The sequence below is a fragment of the Anguilla rostrata genome, chromosome 7, assembly GCF_018555375.3.
Source record: "Anguilla rostrata isolate EN2019 chromosome 7, ASM1855537v3, whole genome shotgun sequence".
Classification (NCBI taxonomy): Eukaryota; Metazoa; Chordata; class Actinopteri; order Anguilliformes; family Anguillidae; genus Anguilla; species Anguilla rostrata.
Genome location: NC_057939.1, coordinates 33970174 through 33985717, shown reverse-complemented (window position 1 = coordinate 33985717; position 15544 = coordinate 33970174). Strand labels below are relative to the sequence as shown.

The following is a 15544-nucleotide window of genomic DNA, read 5'->3' as shown; positions in this document are numbered from 1 at the left end:
AGACTGACCAAGACCAAGAAACCATTCAAGTGGCTGAGGACAAAACGCGGTAGCACTGTCACATGCAGTCATTCCGACAATAACTACCCCAATATTATAATATTTTCATTAACATTTAGCCTACGATGCTGACGCTAACCTAATATTCAGTAACCTACAACGGACAGTAGAGCGTAAAATTATTGGATAAGTCACGTGCAAGGAAATCCATAGCAGGTTCTTGCAGAACAAATTTGAACTCATCAGACGCTTGGTACCTGAGAGAAGAGCAGCTGTTCTGGTTTTGAGATTCTGGTATGATTCGGCCAAATGTTTTTGGGGCAGTATGGTGATTAGCCAGCTAAGTAACGTAGCTAGAGAGTTATCGTTCAATACCCACACAGACTATATTTACTATTAACGTTAGCCCAGCCATAACTAGCAGAGTTTGCTTTCACTGCCAAATTCTAGATTGCTCCGATCTTATCGATACTAACATAACGTTACACAATTTTAATTTAGCTAGTGTAACTTAGCTAACTATGAACTAGATTGTACGACGTTGTCATCACCACAAGGAAATTTTTGTCTCAGTGAATTAGCGCTAGTCGCCTAACGTTAAATTAGCTACATTGTGGCTAGCTAACTTGCTAACGTTACTAATTTGGTAAATCTAAACCATTTGACCGTTTTTGGTATTCTAATGAAGCGTTCATTATTATTATTATTATTATTATCATAAAAACGGGTTGACATTCAAGCGGTATATTGTTCACTTGACATAACAAAGTGGTCCCCTTTGGGCGAGAAAAGTCCATTGTGCACTTATCTGGTCAAAATGAGGCAGTGGTGGTACTTTCATTTTGACCATGTGATCAAATTTACCACATCTCTTGTTAGTAATGTGAATTAGGCTATACCTTTTAATGGCCAATAATGATCAGTTGGTGACTATAACCTACTGTCTTTTCACAGTAGGTTATAGTCTACTTTATGGTACAGAATTAGCTGTTGTCTTTGTTATAGGTATTTGATTGTAGGATATAGCCTACGGTGGATTGTGATATTTGCTTTTATAGCCTTAAGATTACAAATCATGCTTCACTGATGTGAGCTGGCCTTCTGTGTGGTGAAATAGAATGGTTGATGATTGTAAGATAATGTCTTATTCCACAGCATGATGCCAAACTGGATATGTTGTAATTCCTGCTTTCATCCTCCGGCTGCCGACTACAGACTTGCTGTAACGACTTGCGGCCACATTATCTGCCAGAATTGCTTTCAGAAAGGTACAGTACCCCCATACTTCCACTATAACTAACATTAGCTCTGACTGTTGTCCTCCCAGCTATGCACACACTACTGTACCAAATGGAGGGTAGGTATATTAAAATTCCATTTGGGTGATTATTTCATCCTTGAGTATGGAGCTTAAATTGAGTTTCTATTGGTAATATCCTGCTCTGCAGTAAATGGACAGTACATGCTACATAAGAGGCCTCATAAAGCCTCAAATAATATAAATGTAACTTATCCAGAGAAAGTGATTAGCAGCGGTTTGAAATCAGGAACAGAGCAGATGAATACATTATTGGCACACCTGCAATACATAAGAGGGAATAAGTGTATTCTCAACTGTGCTAACTGAACCTCTCTAATGATACCTGCAGCTGAAATATGTGCATTCCTCTGATGCTGACCATCACTGATTATTCTCAGTGCTGCTGGCCACATATTACTACAGAGAGCTAGTGCCAATCAGCAGCACATCTCTAACTGACTACTGGTGGTAGTTTCGGGTTGGTTGTTGGAAGGAGCTAGAGCAGCTCTAACCATTGGAATCATGGGTGACTGAAACCCTTCCCACCCCTGACTGGAAATCCTGCCAATGCCAGCTTCTGGTCATAGTCTGCTGATGGCAAAGCTGACGCTTGAATCTGTGACTATGAAGCCCAGCCTCTGATTGTGGTGTGACCCTGTATAGCCACGTTTCCACCGCAGGAACTTTCCTCAGGAACAAGGAACCTTTTGAGGAACTCAGTACGTTTCCACCGCAGGGACCAGGGTCTAAATTAATTAATTAATTACTTTATTTTACCCCCCAAAAAGTCCCTGCTCGGGGGGTAGTACTTTCCAAAAGTACAAGAACTTTTGGGGTGGGGCGCAAGCGCTGAACATTTCTGATTGGTCGAGTACTCGCAGCATTTTATTTCAACCGCCATGTTTAAAAATCTGCAGCCGCAAACCAATGTTTTATGTTATGCGGCGCAGTAGCCTACTTTTGGTTATAGTCTGCCAACATCTACAGATTAGAAATGAAGATTGAGGATTATATAACGTGTGCTCTTCTGTTCTTTTCTTGCTTTAGTATTAAGCATTCGTGCTGGGACAGCATATTACGTACCATTATCGTAACATTCAAACGGTTTAATTCGGTTACTGAATATTTTCATCTGGATTTTCTTTGTTAGCCCATTATAATTGACTCAAAACGCTTGACACAGTTATGTGAGGTAGGCTATGCGGTAGTTCTGCGTAATTTACATTGGGGATGCAGTAAAAGCAAACTGGAAAAAAACATCTTCCGCACTTTTTGTCAGGGTAAAAAATAACAGGTAATTATAATAATCGTCCCTTTTGCTTTTTCAAACTGCCATAATTTTACTCTTCAATTCCGCAAAAAGACCAGACTGGATGGACTCTTTATGGTGCATGGTTCGCATTTGGAGGGCACACTTCAAGTATTTAGCTCCTCCGCTAGCAACTTTGAAGGAATCTAAAAAAGATGAAAGCAAACGGTAGCTGTACCACTGCAATATTAATTTAAATTTTCACTCTAGTCTGAGTTTTCATTATATTTATTCTTGTCATTTTGCGATATGGAAATGACGATGAGAGTCAAATTAATCAATTCAACAGCAAATTTTTTACAATGTGTGCATGCATGTGTTCTACTATAAATGTACCAGTTATTTGTGGAGTGTGAATGCATTCTGTCACCTCGGATGTCAAGACATGAAAGTGAATGTTCGCATAAAAACATAATGAATGTGTTTGAGAGGATATATAAAACAATTACAATCTGACTATTGGCCTGTTATATCCTATTTGTTGCATAACAATGGTCCAAGTTGAACTACCAACGAGATTTTTGCTTGACAACTGTAAAATAATATGCCCAAACGGCCACGGAAGAATATTTCAATTTCAGGTGATTAAGTCGATAAAAACCATTATACTAAAGTAACCATATAGTCATTGTTGGTAACCCGTTGTATAAGTGGAATAAACCCCTCCAGGCTGTCCCGTTATTGGAAAATAATGTACTTCGGTGGTAGTATGGAGTTACAGAAGAAATCATACGACAGATGGACCGACGATGACGTCGCTTTTTCATACGTCAGCGGACTAATTTGCCTAATCTTTGTGGGTCTTTAGACCACGGTGGAAACACAGACAACAATGGGCTGAAGGAATCTTTTAGTTCCTTGAAAAGTAGTTCCTGGGACTAAAAGTTACTTTGGGTGGAAACGCGGCTTATGTGTAGTGGATTGTCAGTAGGGTATAGCCCAGATAGCATACTCTGTATATGTTCTCCAAAAGCACTTTATAATGTAAAACTGTTTTATATTGTCAATTTTTGTCATTCAGCCATTTTGCATCTATTTGCACAAACTTGTAGCATAACATAACAATTAAATGTGCCATATAGACAATCTTGTCATCAAACTATGACAAAAAATTGGCTTCTTTTACAGAAACAGAACCAGCTTCCCTATGATTAGTAGAAAAGGGATTGTTGAAGTGGTTTTCCTATCAGTGTTGGATTATGGGGATGTAATTTATAGAATTGCTGCTCCTTCCACTCTTAAACCCCTAGACTCGGTCTATCATTCTGCCCTCAGATTTATTACTGGTGACAGCTATGGTACTCACCATTGTATCCTGTATGATAAGGTGGGTTGCTCTTCTCTGGCAGAGAGGCGTTATAAACATTGGTATCTGTTTATCTATAAGGCTATTGCCAGAAAGCTACCACCTTATATCGCTATGATGCTGAATTGGAACTTTGGACCCTATCTAACTCGCTCAAATGACTGGCTTATGCTTAAGGTCCCCCGAGCATGGTCTGAATTTGGAAAGTCAGCTTTTTATCTTAGTGCCCCAACTTCTTGGAATGATCTTCAACACACGCTAAAAATCAATTCTCTACTAACCTATGGACAATTTAAAACCATGATCACAAACCTCCCTGCTTATATATGTAACTGTTTTAACTGATTTTTTAAAAATCTGTGTTTTGTTTGTATTTTATTGTTTTTATTATGTTTTATTGCTGCATAATGTAATCTCGGCATCATTGAAAATGAGGGCCCACCCTCAATGTATTCCCAAGAATTAAATAAAGGTTGAATGAATGGATTTATCATAATGATGTACAGTAGTTTACAAGCTGTTTTGCATTGTGCATAGTGTGTTCAAACCATGCCTAATTGTTTTTTACACTGCTGTCTCTCTTTGATTTGGCTTCATTTGGTTCACTATTAGTTATGTTGCGTGCGTGTATGTGTGTCCACACTGTAATATATTTTTTTTTTAGGCAACCAAGGAGAATGCCTGATTTGTAAAGCACAATGCCAAGTTTCTCCCCTCTCAGACAAAGTAAGTGTTCAGAGACCATTTACTTAAACAGTTTAAATACTTGCAGTATTTACCAGGGATGTAGCTTAGTGTGAGGTGGGTGGATCATCAATCTCTAAACAAAATCCCTTTCTTGGTTTAGAGTCTAAAGGGATTTTGTTTAATACCACAGGGAGATTAGTCTGTAGTGCTTTGTAATTCATTATAGATAACAGCTATTGTATTTGGTCTGTTTTTCTCTGAAAGCAGTATAAAAATATTACATTACATTACATGTATTTGGCAGACGCTTTTATCCAAAACGACGTACAATAAGTACATACCGAAGGTCATTGGAGCAACTACAAAACACAGGTCCGATAAGGTACAATACTCATTTTGTACAGTTATTCATAGCCATGAACACATTAAGTGAAAACTATAATTCTGTGTACTACTGAGATTGCATATATGCCATACACAAAGTTATGCCTTGATGAGACATGCCCCATACCTATACAGCACATAGTTTGTCACTTTTCAGGGTTTCCCACAGGCTCTCACTCCTCATAATCATTAACGTCTGTACCCTCAGCCTTATGTAAACACAGAATTCAAATACAGTTTTACACAGCCATACAATAAATCTCCAAACTTGGGTAATTTTGCATTGCTCCCTTATCCTCTTTTTCTTAATGCTTTTTCATTATCTTTTTCTTATAATTCTTAATTTTCCTACCTTGTTTTATTATTTATTCTCCTTATCTGTTTAATTGATTTAAGCAAATGCAACACACTTCAATCAAGAACAATTATAAATTATTCATAGTATTTCGAATAGTCAGTTATCCTCTCCCACTGACTTCCTTGTGCCAATGCTAGCCAGAGCTTTATAAACTTCACTATAGCATAGAGAAATTATGTCCAGGACGGTAGAGTGGATTAGATGAGGTTTCACTGTCAGGGCTAGGGGTGAAACTATCTGGGGCAGTGTCAGCAGACAGCCTATCAAATAAATGACCTGAGGAGATAAAATGACAATTGAAAGTCTCACCCATGTCAATTTTGTTTGTAATAAAATCATTATTATAGCTAATCCTGGAAGGGAGATAAATTGTAGAGTTATTATTTAAAGATTTCACCGTTTTCCAAAAACTAGAGGAACTTTTATTACAGTTAGAAAGAGAGGTCAAGTAATAATCAGACTTTGTTTTTATAATCATACAAATACATCTATTTTTCAGTTGCTTAAAGCCCAGCCAATCAGCTGGAGAGTCAGTTTTCCTAGCATTTGACCAAGCTTTATCTTTGAGATGAATAGCTGCAGAGAACCAGGGATTTGATCGTTTTTTTGTTCTGAATTGTTTAAGGGGGGCATGTTTGTCAGCAAGGGAATTAAAAACTTGAGAGAAATGATCCAAGGCTTGGTCAGGCTCAGGGATGGAACAAGTTCTTTTTATGTAAAATAAATCCCGTAGAAAACCCTTTTTGTGATGACAGAGGCATTGTATTTTTGGCATTTGGCGTTTCTAACACACGCAATTGGACTGTGATCGCTAATGTCCTGTGCAAAAACGCCATAAGCTGAGTATTTATGTGGCCTATTTGTCAAAATGACATCAATTAATGTAGATTTAGAGGGATTTTTTGTATTTCGTCTTGTGGGATTGGAAATCAACTGAGAAAGATTTAATTTACTGCATAGATCTTTTAGTCCAGTTGAGTTATTAGAAAGCCAGTCCAGATTGAGGTCACCCATTACAATTAGTTCAGATGAGGCATAAGATGACATTAGTTTTGCAATATCCTCCAATGCCTCACTGATAGCTGAGGGAGGCCTATAAACACCAATAACATTAAAATGTATGCCGCCGCCAAGGGAGATTTCTAGTGCAATATATTCAAACTTCTTTGGGGCTGACGAAGGGGCTAGATCACGAGTCGTATAACAATCTTTTACATAAATCAGTACCCCATGTACTTTGGCTTTCCTGTCACATCTGAATAAGATATAACCAGTTAAAGTAATGTCAGAATTTGAAACATTTTTTGAGAGCCACGTTTCAGTTAGAATAAAAATATCTGGTGAAGATTCATTAATCATAATATGAATGTCTAAGTCTAGCTTAGGTAGTGAACTTCTGATATTTAGGTGTAGAAGTCTAAGACCACTACGAATTTTGAGATCATGAAGAGATTCAAGTTCAGACTAATGACAATAAGTAGATGCACTAATATCAGGAGGGAGGGCATTGCTGTTATACCAGTAGGCCTACATTTTTGACGAGGCAGATAATTAACCTCTTAGCGCAAAGCCCCTAGTGGTCGGCATGCCGGCGTGCCGAGATTACTAAACTCAGACATTCGGTGCTACTGCAACCAAAAACAGTTAAAAACAGAAATGCATTGTTTTAGTTTCATTAGTAGACGATACACGACAACTATGCCGAATACGGAGTTTCGCAGTGCCACCATTGTCGCTCTGGTCGTTCATTTAACACACACCCCCTCCCTGCAGTCTCATCTAGGAAACCCCCCCCCCCACCCTTGACATAATGGACAATATTGTCTATCTTGGCATTCATAAAAATATTCTTTCACCACTAAAAAATTGTATTCTGTCATAGCCAAGAAGTTTTTTATCCAGCACATGTATAGTTTAACCTGCTGTATATATGCAATCTGTCAGTATTTCATTGCAAACTAAAAAAGTGCAAATTCATTTTTGATTTTTTGTGTAGACAATTGCATTCGTGGCACTTTATTTCTTCCAAAATTATGAATATAAAATAATCTGCGTTGTATTGTACATTGTCTTGCTTCATTTAAGCCATTTTTCAAGTCTCTGTGATGTTCACATCTGGAGTTATAAAGCTTTAAATAGGGTACCCCCTAAATGGGCAAGGATTGGCCAGATTTGGCATGTGCGCTAAGGGGTTAATGCTTAAAACAGTAGTTATGAAGTGTACATATACAGTAGGAGTGAGAGACACAGCCTGGACAGGTTGAGCATCCGAAGTAACAATATTTCTAGTCACATTCTGTCTGGTTTCAGCAGCTGCGCTGGCACCCTGGCACAAATCGAATTCATTTGAGCTCACCTCTTGTCAGCACTGCGCTGGCACGGATAGCATCGCAAGTTCAATATTATAGGCGAGGAGATCTGTACCTGCCCTGTTAAGGTGTCAACCATCCCTGCCAAGTAGGTGCCTGTTATTCTAAAATCCAATAAAGTTGTCAGCTTAAGGGACGTTGAGACCACTGCAATACCCTGAAATCCATATTGCCGAAAGATACTGATGGAATGGGCCCACTGACCACGCACTGCAACCGACTGTTCAGAGCTGAACTAATAAGTTCCATGAAGTCAATTTTCAGCTTTTCTGATTGCTGGAGATGGAGATCATTAGAACCCACGTGCATCACTATTGTCGTGGCAGATTGGTGTTCCCGGACGATGGAAGTAATGCTGGAATTAATGTCCGAAACACATGCTCCTGGATAACAGAGAGTTTCTGTGTTTCTAAGTCTTACACCTCTAACCATGGACAAACCCACAACCAATACTGATGGAGATGCGACAGATGAGCGGCTTGAGGGCTCGGTCACGCGCAGGCCAATTCACCTGTGTCGCTCTCCTCAGCGGGTTGCGCAGCTGTGGCCGAGGCGGGAGCCCTCCCTCCGCCCCATTCCCCGGCAGGGGGGAGCAAATCCGGCGGGGGGGCCAGCCCGGGAGCCAGTGATCCACGATGAATCCGTCTCCCAGGCGGAGCAGGATCGCTCGGACCGTGAGCAGCAGCTGGGCAAGATGTATTACGGCCTTGGTGCTTTCCCACCGGCTGGGAGAGCCCGTCCAGCACCTGGAATTTATTTGTCAGGCGTAGTTCATTGGGGGCTGGAGGGAGAGACGTGCGCCTACTGCGTCGGTGGTGGGGAGAAGCAGTGAGGTAACAGTGCCAGCTCCCTGGGACTCCACAAGCCAGTCTAAAAGCAACTCGTCTTCCTTGATCGAATATAAAATTGAAATTCGTCCTTCCAAATCTAAAATCATCTCATTTAGTTTATCACAGTTTTGGCAATGAGAGGTGTTCAGACTCGCCATTTCTGCTCCGAAGATATAATTTTATATTAAAAGCGAAAAGAACTCCTAAAATCCTAAAACACTTAAAAGGAATCAAAACACCCTTATTAAAAGATAAATTAGAACTTAAAAGGTTAAAATAACATTAAGGCTTCAAAAGCGTTACATAAAACCATAAAAGGAAATTTTAAAATCACAGCTGAGAGCGAACTTTCCCGCAAAATTTCCACAAAGATAGTCGAATGCGGATGTGACGATACTGTATGCGGATGTGACGATACTGACGATGCTTAATATCATTGTCCTGCTGGAAGACCCAGTTACGACCAAGTTTTAACTTTCTAGCTGATGTCTTGAGGTGTCAGTATTTCTAGATAATCCTCCTTCCTCATGATGCCATCTATTTTCTGAAGTGCACCAGTCCCTTTTCCAGCAAAACACCCCGACAACATGATGCTGCCACCCCCATGCTTCACAATTGGGATGGTGTTCTTTCCAAAGCCTCACCTTTTTTCCTCCATATATAGCGCTGATCATTATGGCCAAACAGTTCAATTTTTTGTTTCATCTGACCAGAGAACACTCCTCCAAAAGGCTAGGGCTTCATCCTGGTGATCATCTGCAAACTTCATTCTGGCTTTTTATGCCAGTGTTGGGAGTACGGTCTTCTTCCTTGCATGACAGCCTTTCAGGCCATGGCGATGTAGGATTCTCTTAATGGTGGATGTGAATACTTTGGTACCTGGTGGCCCCAACTCCTTCACCAGTTCCTTTGTTGTTGTCTTGGAATTCAGTTGAGCTTTTCGGACCAAAGTTTGTTCAGCCCTGGGAGTTAATTTGTGCCTCCTTCCTGAACGATGCAGGAAGATTTTTATATTTGCATACAATTGTTTGTACAGATGCTCATGGTACCTTCAGTTGTTTGGAAATTTCTCCTAAGGAGGAACCGGACTTGTGGAGGGCCACAATTTTTTTTATTTTCTTGGAATTTTCCATGGTATCAAGGGCAAAAAGACAGTGGCTGTAATGGTAGGCCATGGTAAATACAGCCACAGTTGCCAATTAACTGCCAGTTAACTCCTAATTATGACAATTAGCCATTCAGAAGCTTCTAAAAAGTCGTTACATCAATTTCTGGAATCTTCCAGACTGTTTAAAGAGACAGTCAACTTGGTGCCTGTAAACTTTTGACCCACTGGAATTCTGATATAGTGTATTAAAGCTGAAATAAATGTGTCTCAAATTGATTGACTTAATTGGCTTTCCAAAAGAAATGCATGGTAACATGAAATGTGCGGAGTTGTGAAAAACTATCTTTAGCCCAAGTGTATGTGTATTTTTGGCCTCAATTGTATACTCTGTAAAAATGGAGGCAAACTGAAAATGTTTGTTTATGGAATTTATTTTTTATTCAATCTAGCTTCTCCTAAACAGCTTTACTCTCAATTAAGTTGGGAGTGAGCTGGGCCACCGTACATTCAAAACGAAGTTTTTAATGTTTCATTCAAGTTTTTAAAAGTTGTCTTATTCACATCTATTTCTTAACTGAGTTTAGCTGTTCAGAGTATCGTAACTAGAAAGAGTTGACATTGAATAACCCTTTGACCTACTTGCACCCCCTCATTCTCATTTTCCCTCATGTTGACTGGAAAATACACCTCAAGCTCATTCTGGCAGGCCTGTTCCAGTTTCATAAAAAGGCTGAATATACAGTCATCTCCAATTTTATTGACACCTTTAATGAGAATGGAAAAAAGGCTGTATTAAATTAAATATGCAATAATTTAATCTTTTTTTTCATCACAGGTCTAAACCCCTTTGAGCGCATGCCAAATCTGGCCAATCCATGTCCATTTAGGGGATATATATAAATGGCATGCGGTTTCTGTCAAAAAGTTTGATGGATTGAAACCCCGCCCCTTGTCCCGCCCCCTGTCGTTTTTTTTTTAATAGTCATTGTTTTTTTTATTTTTTATTTTATAGTCATTGTTTAATATTGTTTTTATTTTCAGGGGAATCGTAGGGTAGTTTTGTGTAAAAATGCTTTAGCAACTTAAAACATTTTATTGTTTTGAAACACCATCCGCCACCAAATACCCGAAAAGGTATGAATGCGTTAATAGGGTTACATGCGTTAAAATGTTTAAAACAAGTAGAAATTATGTTAGAAAAGTTTGGTAGTTGGTTCGTAAAGTAGATTAGTTTATTAGTTAGATGAGGAGACAGCGTTGTGTGTATGAGCGTTAGTTTTGTGTCAAATAGCATTTAAGAAAAGCGAAAGCGTTTTAAAATTGTAAAACAATTGAAAATAGCAAATATTTACATCTCTGAATTGTTTGTAAAGCAAATGCAAAGCGTGACAGTTGTAAGTTATCAGGCTATGTGTGAAAAGAGAGTTTCTTCTTAAAAAACTATGACAGAAGAGACATTTAGAGAAAGAAGACATTTAGAGACAGAAACGAGCAAAACTTTTATTATTATTATTATTATTATTATTATTATTATTATTATTAGGGGTCCAAGCAGCGAAGCTGGTGGAACCCTATTGTATCTGTTAGGATTATTATTATGGGTCCAAGCAGCGAAGCTGGTGGAACCCTATTGTATCTGTTCCAATTATTATTAGGGGTCCAAGCAGCGAAGCTGGTGGAACTCTATTGTATCTGTTAGGATTATTATTATTATTATTCTTATTATTTTTCTCCGCTAAAAGTGTCTCAGGCTCAGCAACCAAATTTGGCAGGTGGGTGCCTATGGCCCCCCACTACTCAGGCACTAAAAATCACCTATGTCGGCCAGATGGTGGCGCTATAACAAAGGGTTTTGCGTAATAGTCCATAACTCCCACACCATAAGTTAGATCAACACAAAACTTAATCGACCAATGCATCTGAATGTGCTCTACAACTTTGCCATTGGCACCACCTATGTCCGCCATATTGTTTGGCCGCCATTTTAACTTTTTCCTTGGGGCGTGGAAACTTTCTCCGCTAAAATGTCTGAGGCTCAGCAACCATAAGTTGTAGAATAACCAAATTTGGTAGGTGGGTTCCTATGGCCCCCCACTACTCAGGCACTAAAAATCACCTATGTTGACCAGATGGTGGCGCTATAACAAAGGGTCATACTTTTAAAGGCCATAACTGCCACACCGTAAGTCCGATCAACACAAAACTTCATCGACCGATGCATCTGAATGTGCTCTACAACTTTGCTATTGGGACCACCTATGTCCGCCATATTATTTGCCTGCCATTTGGACGTTTTTATTAGGTGGGGTGCGGAAGAGCTGTGGCGCCAAATCTAAACGGTTACGACATCTAGTAAACTTCTTTATGGCAAGCGACATCCATGGCGACGCAAGTAATCTGACACCGTAGGGTATAGTTTTTATCAGTGAGGGGAGGGTCTGAACGTCGGGGAAGCAGTGGAAGACAGTGCCAGACATTATATGAAGACAGTACCGGGTGAGTTCGTTTAGTCTTTGAATCTGTCATTATGCTGAGAGATCGCTAAACCATTTTTTTGATAGGTTCTGAGTTTCTGTGCAAACGTGCGAAAACACGCTGGTATAATGAAACAATGACGGTAGCCTAATACATATATAGTCCGCTTCGTTCCGTTGCTACCATAACATAACAGACTATCTTGTGTCTACAGCTGCAGTTTCTCGCTGCAATTACTAATATTGAATATAAACAAAAGACGCAACTTATGCTGTAAATCGTATTCTCAATTTAATCTTTAAATTGACTGTAAGCTTAGGGTTGTAACTAGGTAGTTGTTTCGTAGGTGACTTAACTCATCTTAACTATTGCTTGTATTTTTGCATAGACTGCGTTGTTGCTGTCCTTGTTTGTGTTAGCGTTAATCAGTTTAACCTACAGGGTCCAAGTTGAACTGTGCGGTTGTTCCCTGCACTTGGAACGGTAGGCTACTGCCCTCTAGGGTTTTCGACACACTTGTTCCTGGTTATGGTTAAACACTTTGTTGTACGTCGCTCTGGATAGGAGCGTCTGCCAAATGCCTGAAATGTAATGTAATGTAATATTCCGTAGCAACAAGATAAACCCGACATTAGCCCTAAAATATGCCAATACAGCAGTGAAAACACTGCTCACTGAATAACGAAATAAACGAGACAATTTTATACCATGTCATTCTACAGTCAATATCTGGGACTAAACATTTTATAAATATACAATCTTACCATCGGTTTTACGCGTAGAGATGTCCCTTTTGCGAATGAGTGGTCATATATTGTCTTGGACAATCCGTTTGTGAAAAATACGCGCATCTGTCACGCCTGGGTCGGCTATCTTCATAAATAGCTGTGCGTAATACCACACTTGTTGCTTACGGCGTTGTCGCCCTTTTTAGTGCAATTTGGCTTGATTGACAACTCATTTCTTCCGTAGGTGAGAGTATAAGCTTTCTAACGATGTATAACATGTCTGATTTTGCTTTTGGAATAGCGTTTTATAGGTCAGCGTAACCGAAGATTTTCTCATCTGCCAATGTCTACATAAATAAAACGGTAGGCTGCTCTGCGGCCAGCACGCAGGTCGCGAGTTGATATTTGTCTTTTTTTTTTCGTTTTTTCTCAATGTCGTCTTTATTATTTGAAATGTGTATTTACGTGTTATTATTCTATCTGTCTCTGAGGCGCTCTGAAATGTGCATTCTCTGCTAAGCTGAGCAATGGATTGGAATATGTGTCTGACGTAGTGTTGCACGGTATACCAAAACTTCAGCACTTTCTCGGTACTTAAAAAAAAGAAAAAAAAAGAGTAACGGTTCAGTATTAGAATATTCCGACGTTCGGTAGTTTTGAGTCAAATGTAAAAGCCAGGGAAAATTGTCTCCCGCATTACTGATTGAGAGGATGAAAAGTGTAATTTGTCAGAATCTTCGCTAGATGGCAGTAGCAACTAAGGTTGCCAAGTGAGGTGACTTGCGTTTGTGCACTCGGCTCCTTGATACAGCGCAAGCTTTGACTCAGTTCACTTCAGTAGCAATAGGTGTTCCAATTTGGAAATATTTTATTATAGATAGATGCTGTATTGTTATTAAAATATGCTGTTTTTAAATCTATTTAAAGGTGAAAGACCTGTTTTAAAGATTATTTCGTTTACAACTGTTTAATTTTTGAAATATATTTAACATATTTTTCTATTGTTCAGTGTTGTAACACTATAGGCCTATGCATATTAATATGTTGAAGAGGCTTCAACTTAAAGGTTGTTAATAAACCATGAATTCGAAAATGAAGTCAACCCTTGTGGACATTACGTTTCTGATCTATTAAGGTCATTTCAGTATCGTTAGGTACCGAGTATCGAATCAGCATGGTTTAAGTTTCAAGTATTATTTCAGTATTGAGTATCGTGATACTAAACCTGGTATTAGTATCAAAGTCAAAATTTTGGTATCGTGACAACACTAGTGTCATAGTAAAGGCCTTTATGGGAAGCGGCCAGGACACATCCATGGTGACACATCCATGGTGACACAACTAAGTCATCAGACAGCATGTCTTAGCAGAAATTTGGACATAAGTCGTCAATATTTTATTACGTCAGACACATATTCCAATCCATTGTTCATCATGATATTCAGTAGATTTGTTGGGTGAAGGTATATGATCATGAGGACAAAGCCATATTAAAATCGCTCCATAGGGGGCGCGATGGTGCCAATGCTTGGACCCCTCCCAACGCCGCTTGCGGCTTTAATTATTATTATTATTATTATTATGATGCTGTTATTTTCTTTGCAGAAAGCCTTCTTTGGATTGTTGGGAGAGAGTGCAAAAAGACCTGCTATGTCCAATGTCTAGGTCCGACTTGAATCACTGTCAGATCGTTCAGGCTCGGCGAACGTTTTGTGGGTGTGGTGTAGGCCGTGACAAATCTTTGTCATGTGACGAGCATAGGCAGTGGTTTGTCTTGTGAGGAGGTTTGCTTTGGGGGGGGCAGACTTTTCACATACGTGCATTCACTTCAAAGCAACGTTGTGGGTCAACGGTCTCTTTGAATCGCGCAAAGAGCCTAACATATATTTATATAAACTAGTAGCGCAAGGCGGAAACCCTTTTATCTTTATGTTTCCAGACGTTAACAAAACAATCGGCTATTATATAAACTAGGCCTGCAGAATAGAGCTGCAATATAATAGTAGGCCGAATTTTTATTTTTACGTAGGCTATAGCCCACAACCCTTTTTAAAGTAGCCCAATGTAGGATGAGTTATATATGCCAAGTTTTAAAACAAATGTTTTAGGATGCCTTTTACGTTGGTAAGCGTTATGATTGTCTACAGACATCTATTTGTTAAACAAGGCTACTCTATGTTTATGTATCAATTCCTATCTAAATAAATAGCGTATTAAATTCTTATTTCCACAAGTCATCAAAATAATATTTCAAACCATTAACAAAGCAATGTTACGGGCCAGCGCAATCTTTGATGGCACAAGTATACAGAAAAAAGTAGTATCAAGTGTGGGGTGTACAGAGTTACAACATCGCAACCCAGCGCCTCCCTGTACGCAAATCCAGCCTTCACGATTCGCATAAAATGGGGGTCATCTACACAGATGTCAGAATTGGACATCAGCTCTGTGGAGCCTATACAAAATTTGGTTGCTCCTTAGCCTACAAAACATGTCTACCGCTGAAATTTCGACACCTACCTCTGAAGACATGAAGATCGGGGCACAGACAGTGATGCTCCCAAAGAAGAAGCCTTTTGCCTCGTTGTCAAGAGTCCATGCAGGGGCTCTACACCGTGAGTGGGGGGCCGATGCCGGAGGGTATTCGCAGTGGTTATCATTTGGACATGGCTGGAGATGCTCCAAAAATT

At 39.4% G+C, this 15544-nt stretch overlaps 1 protein-coding gene and 1 long non-coding RNA gene across 3 annotated transcripts in view; one reads left to right on the top strand and one right to left on the bottom strand.

Annotated features, from left to right (window-relative positions):
• Window positions 1–15544, bottom strand: part of LOC135258515 (ribonuclease inhibitor-like) — a 362007-nt gene that overhangs the window by 110743 nt on the left and 235720 nt on the right. The window lies entirely within an intron of this gene.
• The window catches only part of LOC135259574 (uncharacterized), a 39754-nt gene continuing 24331 nt past the window's right edge, over window positions 122–15544 (top strand). The window contains exons 1-3 of the long non-coding RNA XR_010331329.1: window positions 122–294; window positions 1156–1268; window positions 4580–4641. This is a non-coding gene — a long non-coding RNA (uncharacterized LOC135259574). The remainder of the gene's footprint in view (window positions 295–1155; window positions 1269–4579; window positions 4642–15544) is intronic.